At 43.4% G+C, this 11,097-nt stretch overlaps 1 protein-coding gene across 1 annotated transcript in view; it reads right to left on the minus strand.

Annotated features, from left to right (window-relative positions):
- Positions 1 to 10,280, minus strand: part of PRKCQ (protein kinase C theta) — a 257,684-nt gene extending 247,404 nt beyond the window's left edge. Inside the window, exon 1 of the mRNA XM_056573244.1 lies at positions 10,066 to 10,280. The gene's annotated coding sequence lies outside the window, so the exon portion shown is untranslated. The remainder of the gene's footprint in view (positions 1 to 10,065) is intronic.
- Between the last annotated feature and the right edge of the window lie 817 nt (positions 10,281 to 11,097).

An 11,097-nucleotide genomic window follows, 5' to 3' on the forward strand; every position in this document is an offset into this window, starting at 1 on the left:
AGCATAATACTAATGTATTTATTCTTATTGCAGGAACAAGAGGAAAGTAGAGGAAAGGGCATCACTGTGTTAATGGGATCTGGGGACACTAAATGGGTACTGTGGGCAATAATTAAGTATTGCATCTATTTTGAGTAATTGTGATGCTCTCTGGGACTTTTTGACAAGTACTGTGCCAGAAAAAAAATAAAAATATAAGGAGAATTGGACAATTGAGTCACATTAAAATACTTTTATTCTTGTCATTTGTCTCGTCTCTTTACAACTAGTGTTGGGCGCGAATATTGCTAATATTAACGCTATATATTCGAAATTACGAATATTCACTTTTTTCCGCATATGCGCATATTCGCATATGTGAACATTCGCATATTCCTTCTTTTCACTTGTGGGCCAATTAGAATGATGCACATACACTTGTCAGAGGTTATCAACAACATCCCTAGCAACCAATGGTAAAGTTACCCACCCCCTCACTGTTTTCTTCCTCGAATATGTGAATATTCACATATGCGAATATAACGAATACGCGAAATTTGTGAATATAGGATGAATATTCATCTATATACTTGCGAAATATCGCAAATTCGAATATGGCCAATGCCGCTCATCACTATTTGCAACCAGACAACAACCAGATAAGTGTGAACAGGTCGGAGCACGACGGCAGTGTAAACCTAGCCATAGCTTAATCATTTCTCTGACAGATTGCATTGTATACATAGACACATTTTGGCTATTTTTGTGACATTATGTGGACAATACATAATATATTATATGTAGACTGTCTAACTTTGTGGTGTCAGTATTGCACTTTGGCCACTATTTGGCACTATGTGGACAATGTGTGACTCTGTGAGGGCCATGCGGATTAGCTAAGGCACTCTTTGGTTTTCCGTGGGAATTATTTGGCTGTAAGTGGCCACTGTATGACACTGAGCAAATGATGGTATCTGAGCAGAACTGTTCACTGTATGTGCTATTTATGTGCTGTATGCACTAAATAGGTGCTGAATGTCATCCTTAGGCAATCTACATTATTTACTGGAACTTCTGGAACTATATGGCACTATGACAGTATATTCCAATATAAATATGAGCATTGCTAATGTATTACAACATTGAAAAATTAGGCACATTGCACTCCTGAGTAACAATTTCTTTAGACATTGGAGGGGGGGAGGGTAAATGGACACAGCAAAATTCAAAATCTTTTTAAGTGTTGTACATCTTAACCCTTCTAACATACTTCATGGAAAAATTGTATCCACTTTTTACAGAAATCATTGTTCATAAAGAATTACCACTAGGTCCCCCCATACCATCCAGAACATACTCTTGTCTGGCTGTATCTTTGTTGTAGCTGAACACATGCTGGGACAAAGTCCAGCAAGGAAGGAACTAGCACTTCTCTGTGCTCACTCCTGTCTTGTCTATCATACTGCAACTTGAAAACAGAGAGGAGGAGGTTGCAGAGCAGCCTGCAGTCATTGGATGAAGAGATCTAGCACAGCAGACTCTGGTAGGAAGTGAATACATAGTAAGTGAGGGCTGGCTCAGACACACCCCTTCCTGAGCAGTGGATGTCAGAATGTGTGAACAGCAGAACAGCTGGATTTGTGTGCTTAATACAGAAGCTAGACACATAAAAAAGACATTTGAAGAATATGCATGACCTAATGAGTAACATATATGAGCATTATTTATTTCTGTTATATGACAGATATGTTTCCAAAAATTATGAAAAACAAAAATAAAGGGTTTGTATGATGACCAACATTGGGAAAATTTACCAAACCTAAGGCTTCTTTCACACTGCTGTTAGTACACGGCAGTGTGACGGCCGTTGGGAGAGCTGGGCAGCATTGCGAGAGAAAAATTACTGCATGTGCCATCTTTTTCTGCTGCTATTCATAACAGCGCCCGGTGGTCCCTATAATAGTAAATGGGAGCCACAGGGACTCATTGTTGCCTGTTGCTCCCCGTCATGAGAATGGCCGTTAAATTCAGAAAAAAAAAATACTTTGACGTCCATTCTTGACGGGAACAACGGCAGTGTGAAAGGGGCATAACTGACAGACTAATATGCACCAGATTTATCACAGTGGCTCAGGCTTTTTGATAACTTTGGCACATCTGTAGACTGTCTAGTGCAATATTGCACTGTCTAATTTACATTTACACCAACTTTTAGAATTGGTGAGATTTTGATTGAAAGTGCCAGGTTCCACTTCAATTTCTTCAAATTTGCTATTCCACCAGTTGGAGGTTGATCCTGAGCACTCCATATAAGCACTTGGTATGAAAAAGACATTTTACAGTACAACGGTAAGCATTATCTTTATGTTTATTTGGTATAATGCATATTTTAAGTGTTTTGACCTAGTCTGCCCTTTTCTATAGCTTGCTGGACAACCCCTTTAATTTACTTAAGATAAAAATATTTGCTTCTAAAAAAATTGCTGTGAAAGGTGAACCTTCAGGTTTATACATCACATAAGGTATTAGATTAAAAGAAAAAGTTGTCAAGTAATGCGTTAGAGTACTTTTATGTGTCAGTCTTTTTTGACTATATCAAAGAGCACATCAGTAATACAGTGCAGCATTCCAAATGAATAGTTTTTTATTGAAAATACATGTGTATATGGATCAAAAGCAGAGAGTGTTTAAAAAGAGACTCATCCAGAGCAAGAACAGGGACTTCACATTCAGCCTTTTCAAACGAATATCTCATTTAAGTCTGCAATAAAAATCAATGCAAGGCAAAGCCTGAACAGAGTTCTTTTATGCCATTTAGTAGTGGATAAACACTATGCTCCTAATGTTTCATGTGAAGGTACATTGAGCGACAAACAAAGTACAGTTCCTTACTCAACAAAATCCCTGTTTGTGAGTCATTTTAAGTGGTTCATTAAGTTGTAGAAATTGCTGTGCAGAAGAAAAGAATATTTGTACTATTATCTGAAATTTAATAAAAGTCGACTGTTTTCTTCTCTCATTGCTTGACATGCTGCTTGCCACTGTTTTCATCTATTTCTAATGCTCTTTTTACAGTTATGTATACATTTTGTTCCCTGGAGATTTTATTTTTCTCTCCAGAGTAAAATGTTATTAGTTTTGTTGAAAAGATATTTAGACAAGTGAAGATGTGTAAGAATGATGCGGAGCACTCACCAGGTAAGTAGAGCAGGAGCTTCTTTATTGAATCACAGTACAGTCGGGTTCACATGCAGGGGAGCAGATGTATCAGACGTAGGGGTAAGCAAGCTAGCGGTGGACCATTTGCACGCTGGGGTGATTTAATAAAGAAGCCCCTGATCTGCTTACCTGGTGAGTGCTCCGCATCATTCTTACACATCTTCATAAGCACTGTACAATAGCGTGTCAGCACCGAAGGTGTGGCTTCTGAACGCATTGTATTTGTGTCCTATTTACACAGCATGGTATGAATGGTGCAGAGACTGCTCCTGTTCTGAGATTTAGACAAGTGCTTTATTTTCTTAAACAATCTTTCACACTACAGCAATTGACCATGGCTCCTTACCAAAGGTCATCAATCACCTGATTCATAATAAGTGGACTAGAAGAAATATAATATATTTTTCTGTAGAATAATGAAAGCATAAATGATGGGAAGTAAGCCATAAACTTGTCATAATACACCATGTTTACAATGTGTTTTTTGAAGAATGATCCCAGAAATATTCCTTTAAAGCAGCTGTCCATTGTGAAAGTCCCTTTAGCTATAATGTCCTGGCTGGATGACTCAGCACTGATGATTAAGCACTGGTATCCATTCTTCGATAGGATCATAGTAGTGGTTAAAAGCCACTAGTGCAATCCCAGCTGTAGTTGTGTAGCATGAGTCAGCTGATGTTTGTAATTAGAGGTAAGCACAGTATAGGTCCTAGGTTATCAATCTATAGTATATTTCGTTTATAGGGGCACTCTGTCATTAGACATCTTATCCCCTATCCATTTGATTGCAGGGGTCTCACAGCTGGGACCCCCACGATCTTCGCACAGAAATCACCTTTCTGAGCGAATGCTGTGCTCCAGACACAGTGGTCATGATGTCATGCCACGCCCCACTCAAGACATCATGCCATCCCCCTCCATGCACGTCAATGGGAGGGCACGTGATGATCGTTTTTACATTTTACCTAGCCATCTAACACCTTCCTAAGGTTCCTACTCACTCATATAATGGTACGTATATAGCTGTGTAAATTGGAAGAATAAATTAATTTATAAGCATCATTCTTGTGAAGAAGAAGCACATGTAATTGAGTGATACATATATTATCCTCAGAGGGTTTATTGGGCGCTGACATTACATAATAGATATTCTGATGAAATTCCATTCAAACAGGGAAGTTTCAATCCCTCTCAATGCACACATTGTATTTTAGAATGTGTTTTTTAGAAATAAAACTTAATTTTATGTCTCAAAAATGTCAAAAAAATGGCAATTTTTACATTTACTATCGAATTGCATTGAATTCAACTGTAAAACACTTGCAAGTTCACATTCAGTTAATTTTATGTCTGTAATTATTACTTAGATTGAGCTGCTACTTGGTATGTTTTACAGTACTATGGTGCATTGCTGCCACAGGGCATAGTTATCTCTCCCTGCCTGGTTTCTGTGCTCTCTTGGCAGCAACAAGTTTCCCATCACTGCTGCTCCCTCTGTGTTGTAGGGCACAACTGCTTGGATCTAAAGAGCCTGTGCACACCGCTGTTTGCGTTCTCCCACAATCGGCACTCTACTGGACCTTTAATAAGGAATACCTCTCAGATATCTCAACCTGAGCAATAACTTTCATAGTTATCTGGTAAGGTGTGTTTGGCTACTGCTCTGTCCACTGCCTGCCCTTATCTGTGCTTGTGACCTAATTCTCTACGCATTCTGACACTGACCTACTGCTTGTACAACTTTACCTCTGCCTCATCCTTTAGTACCGTGCTATTTCTATGTCAGCAGCTAACAATGGTAACCAATAAGGACAGCAATCTGGTAAGAGGAGCAATCTGGGAGTTTCCTGTTGCAAAGGATGAAGATCAGGGGCTTCTTATACCTATCACCATCCCACACTATACCTTGGCATCAAATAGGTTCCACAGCAAAAAAAAATACAGGTAGGCCAGTTATAGACAGATAATTACATTTAAGGGTTTTCTTACCTTTTCTCTGTGCACCATGAATGTTTACTTAAAGGGGTTGTCTGGTGAGAAACATCTTAAGAATCTGCTTGCGGGGGGTCTAACCGATGGGACCTCTCCCTTGTGATCTTCAAAATGGGGAGAGAATGTGTTGCTGATGGCACATACTCCATTCCTTCCTATGGGAACGGCAGAGATTCCTTTACTTGGGTATCTTCGAGTCTCTCATTGAAATGTATAGAGCATTTGTCATCTGCAGCACACAATCTCTCAATAATTCAGTTACAATTTTTTTGGTACTGTATATTGGCTGTATCTTTCATGTTATGAGATATGTGTTTTTTATATGTACCTACTGATATCTAGGCAGACACTTCCTATTATCTACAGCTCATTTATTATCATTGATTTTTGGACTGATACAGAGAGAGCATTTAATGACAGATGACTATAAATAACATTATTTACTGTACATACATATAAGGCTCTGTATGTAGCTACCTTAGGGCCTTTTCACACTACCGTTTATCATGCCCTTTATGCTCTCCTGTCATAAACTCCTGATAACGGGTCAGAGAGGATACCATTCATTTGAATGGGTTCCTTTTTGCATCCTTCATCTGAAACAAAAACAAAAGGCTTTGGAGGTCCATCAGTCCCAGAAAAGGGCTTAGCTGCAATGGCTGACATACTCAAAGGCGAAACTTAAAATGGAGAGAGGAATAACTTTCTCTGGTTGACAGGAACCTGTAATTAACCCCTTAAGGACGCAGCCCATTTGGGCCTTAAGGACGCAGACAATTTCATTTTTACGTTTTCGTTTTTTCCTACTCGCATTTAAAAAATCATAACTCTTCTATATTTTCATCCACAGACGAGTATGAGGGTTTGTTTTTTGTGTGACCAGTTGTCCATTGTAATGCCATCACTGACTTTACCATAAAACGTATGGCGCAACCAAAGAAAATACTATTTGTGTTGTGAAATTAAAAAGAAAACCACAATTTTGCTAATTTTGGAAGGTTTTGTTTTCACGCCATACAATTTACGGTAATAATTACATGTGTTCTTTATTCTTTGGGTCAATATGATTAAAATTATACCCATGATAACATACTTTTCTATTACTGTTGCGCTTAAAAAAAATCGCAAACTTTTTAACCAAATTAGTACGTTTAAAATCCCCCTATTTTGAAGACCTATAACTTTTTCATTTTTCCATATAAGTGGCGGTATGAGGGCTCAGTTTTGCGCCGTGATCTGCACTTTTTATTGATACCATATTTGCTTATAGAACTTTTAATCATTTTTTTATACATTTTTTTGGGAATAAAATGCAATAAAAAAGCATCTATTTTGGACTTTTTTTTATTTTTACGTTCACGCCGTTCACCGTACAGTATCATTAACATTTCATTTTAATAGTTCAGATATTTACACAAGCGGCAATATCAAATATATATATATATAAAATATTTTTTAACACTTTTTGGGGTGAAATGGGGAAAATGGGACAATTTACGTTTTTATGTTTTAACTTAATTTTTTTACTTTTATTTTTACACTTTAATAGTCCCCATAGGGGACTATTTATAGCAATCACTCGATTGCTAATACTGTTCAGTGCTATGTATAGGACATAGCACTGATCAGTGTTGTAAGTCATCTTCTGCTCTGGTCTGCGGGAAGGCAGATCATAGCAGAAGACACTGGGAAGGCAGCGGAGCCAGGTGAGGGGACCTCCGTCTGCCGTGCTGGATGATCGGATCGCCGCGGCAGCGCTGCGGGAGATCCGATCATCCATTTTAGTGACCGCGATGCTGCAGATGCCGTGATCTTTATTGATAACGGCATCTGAGGGGTTAATGGCGGACATCCGTGGGATCGCGGATGTCTGCCATTACGGGTGGGTCCCTGGCTGCGATCAGCAGCCGGGACCTGCCGCGCATGATCCCGGCATCGCTCCGATGCTCGCGGTTATGCTTAGGACATAAATGTACGTCCTTGTCACGATGCCGGCTGGCAGGTAGTGGATCCCCTGTGCCAGAGAGGGATGGCGAGGACCGCGCTAGTGGACCGGTTCTAAGCCACTACAGGTTTTCACCAGAGCCCGCCGCAAAGCGGGATGGTCTTGCTGCGGCGGTAGTGACCAGGTCGTATCCACTAGCAACGGCTTACCTCTCTGGCTGCTGAAGATGCTGAAGATAGGCGCGGTACAAAGGAGTAGGCAGAAGCAAGGTCGGACGTAGCAGAAGGTCGGGGGCAGGCGGCAAGGATCGTAGTCAGGGGCAACGGCAGGAGGTCAGGAACACGGACTAGGAACAGACTAGGGAACGCTTTCACTAGGCACTAAGGCAACAAGATCCGGCCAGGGAGTGCAAGGGAAGTGACTAGATATAGGGAAGTGCACAGGTGAACACAATAAGCTAATTGGGCCAGGCACCAATCATTGGTGCACTGGCCCTTTAAATCTCAGGGAGCTGGCGCGCGCGCGCCCTAGAGAGCGGAGCCGCGCGCGCCAGCACATGACAGCAGGAGACGGGAACGGGTAAGTGACCTGGGATGCGACTCGCGAGCGGGCGCGTCCCGCTGTGCGAATCGCATCCCCAACGGCCATGACAGGGCAGCGCTCCCGGTCAGCGGGACCGACCGGGGCGCTGCGGAGAGAGAGACGCCGTACGCGCTCCGGGGAGGAGCGGGGACCCGGAGCGCTAGGCGTAACAGTACCCCCCCCCTTAGGTCTCCCCCTCTTCTTGGGGCCAAAGAACCTGAGGAAAAAAAATTCAATTTTTCCGTGATGAGGTCCGATGCAAATTAGGAGGGGTTCTGTGTGGAAACGAACGAGACAGTCCAATCTTTTATTGTAAAAACAATAGATGTAGAGGGGTCTGGCGAGACTGGTCACAGGAACGTAGAACCTGTTGATGAGAGAGGCCAAAAAAAATTTTCCTGCAGATCCGGAATCCAAGAAGGCCACTGTAGAGAAGGAGAAGGCAGAGGCAGACATCCGCACAGGCACAGTAAGACGTGGAGAAGCAGAGTAGACATCAAGGACTGTCTCACCTTTGTGCGGAGTCAGCGTACGTCTTTCCTGGCGGGGAGGACGGATAGGACAATCTCTTAGGAAGTGTTCGGTACTAGCACAGTACAGGCAGAGGTTCTCCATACGGCATCGTGTCCTCTCTTGAGGTGTCAAGCGAGACCGGTCAACTTGCATAGCCTCCGCGGCGGGAAGCACAGGAACAGATTGCAGAGGACCAGAGGAGAGAGGAGCCGGGGAGAAAAAACGCTTCGTGCGAACAAAGTCCATATCCAGGCGAAGCTCCAGACGCCATCCGGAAGAACGCATGTCAATGCGAGTGGCAAGATGAATGAGTTCATGTAGGTCAGCAGGAGTCTCTCGTGCGGCCAGAACATCTTTAATGTTGCTGGATAGGCCTTTTTTAAAGGTCGCGCAGAGAACCTCACTATTCCAGGACAACTCGTAAGCAAGAGCACGGAACTGAATGGCGTACTCGCCAACGGAAGAAACACCCTGGGCCAGGTTCAGCAGGGCAATCTCGGCTGAAGAAGCTCGGGCAGGTTCCTCAAAGACACTTCGAATTTCCGAGAAGAAGGAGTGTACAGAGGCAGTGACGGGGTCATTGCGGTCCCAGAGCGGTGCGGCCCATGACAGGGCTTTTCCAGACAGAAGGCTGACTACGAAAGCCACCATAGACCTCTCAGTAGGAAACTGGTCCGACATCATCTCCAAGTGCTGGGAACATTGCGAAAGAAAGCCACGGCAATACTTAGAGTCCCCATCAAATTTGTCCGGCAAGGACAGGCAGAGGCTAGGAGTGGCCACTCGCTGCGGAGGAGGTGCAGGAGCTGGCGGAGGAGAAGATTGCTGGAGAAGTTGCGACTGAAGTTGGTGCGAAATGGTGGACATTTCCGACAGCTGACGGGTTAGAAGGGCGATCAGTCGGGCTTGCTGGGCGGCCACCGTGGTGAGGTCAGCGACCACTGACAGAGGAACTTCAGCGGGATCCATGGCCGGATCTACTGTCACGATGCCGGCTGGCAGGTAGTGGATCCCCTGTGCCAGAGAGGGATGGCGAGGACCGCGCTAGTGGACCGGTTCTAAGCCACTACAGGTTTTCACCAGAGCCCGCCGCAAAGCGGGATGGTCTTGCTGCGGCGGTAGTGACCAGGTCGTATCCACTAGCAACGGCTTACCTCTCTGGCTGCTGAAGATGCTGAAGATAGGCGCGGTACAAAGGAGTAGGCAGAAGCAAGGTCGGACGTAGCAGAAGGTCGGGGGCAGGCGGCAAGGATCGTAGTCAGGGGCAACGGCAGGAGGTCAGGAACACGGACTAGGAACAGACTAGGGAACGCTTTCACTAGGCACTAAGGCAACAAGATCCGGCCAGGGAGTGCAAGGGAAGTGACTAGATATAGGGAAGTGCACAGGTGAACACAATAAGCTAATTGGGCCAGGCACCAATCATTGGTGCACTGGCCCTTTAAATCTCAGGGAGCTGGCGCGCGCGCGCCCTAGAGAGCGGAGCCGCGCGCGCCAGCACATGACAGCAGGAGACGGGAACGGGTAAGTGACCTGGGATGCGACTCGCGAGCGGGCGCGTCCCGCTGTGCGAATCGCATCCCCAACGGCCATGACAGGGCAGCGCTCCCGGTCAGCGGGACCGACCGGGGCGCTGCGGAGAGAGAGACGCCGTACGCGCTCCGGGGAGGAGCGGGGACCCGGAGCGCTAGGCGTAACAGTCCTGATGCGTTAAGTACCACCTCACCAGGACATACATTTAAGTCCTGCATCGTTAAGAGGTTAAAAAACAAATAGTATTTTAAGCAAAAACATTACATGCAAATATGGTAGTAAACTCTAACATGGCTACATACTTCAGGGTGACAATGAGGGGGACAATGAGACTCGTAGAAGCATATCATTAAAACTGCCCACCAACATCCTCAAGTAATCACAAAACTTTGCAGGGTGCTGATGGAGCTTGAAATAAAGTGTGCTATACACCCCACGTGTCATGCGAGGGAAACGGTTGGATCCAGTAGCGACATCAACATCCCTCCCCTTCTTGCCATCTTCTCCTCTGGGCAGGCATCAGCAGGACGTCAAAACTAAACAGAATGTGAGTAGGCAACATTGTGAAAAAAAGCATAAGGGAATAAAGTCTGACAACATAGAGAAACTAATACAGCTAGGGCAGCTCTTCACTTGCAGAGGTTGCTCTATGAGGACATTTGCTAACCTCCTGCCCCCTTTTATCTTTTACACAGTACATAATTAATATGTTTATTTTTTTTCTTTACTTCTTTACAAAAACAACCCCTATCATAAATGCTTTGGTTGTTGCATGTTTTTCCAGAGTCTTTTGTGGTTCTTGTCCATGAACACAAAGAGCTGACATTTGTGTAATGTACAACACAACTGCACAGAATGCATTGAAAGCTTCATTTATACTAAATGCAGGTGAAACATTACTACATGCTCAAAATGTACCATATGTTTTCAAAGAAAAAAAAATAAGGTCATTACTTGTATACTATGGAGAGAACACAAAGGAAGTGATGCTCTACCAACAGCTTTTCTTGTAAGTTAATGTTTTACAGCTATCATGAGAACAGCAACTCTCACACAGATGTTTCTGTTTTACTAGCTCTTTATGTTTGACATTACAGTACATTAACTATCATATTGAATATATTCAGCTGTAAACACAGAAATCTTTTATTTCCAATTTAATGAGCATGATTCTATCATTATTTACTATATATATATATATATATATATATATATATATACACACACACACACACGCACACACATACAAAGAATAAGTTGGCCAGCACTATTGATTCGAAACTATTATACGGACCTGGCTTACAGGTGCAAGCTGCTGGGCTAAATACACAGCA

This window comes from Hyla sarda, chromosome 4 (genome assembly GCF_029499605.1).
Source record: "Hyla sarda isolate aHylSar1 chromosome 4, aHylSar1.hap1, whole genome shotgun sequence".
In the NCBI taxonomy this organism is placed as follows: Eukaryota; Metazoa; Chordata; class Amphibia; order Anura; family Hylidae; genus Hyla; species Hyla sarda.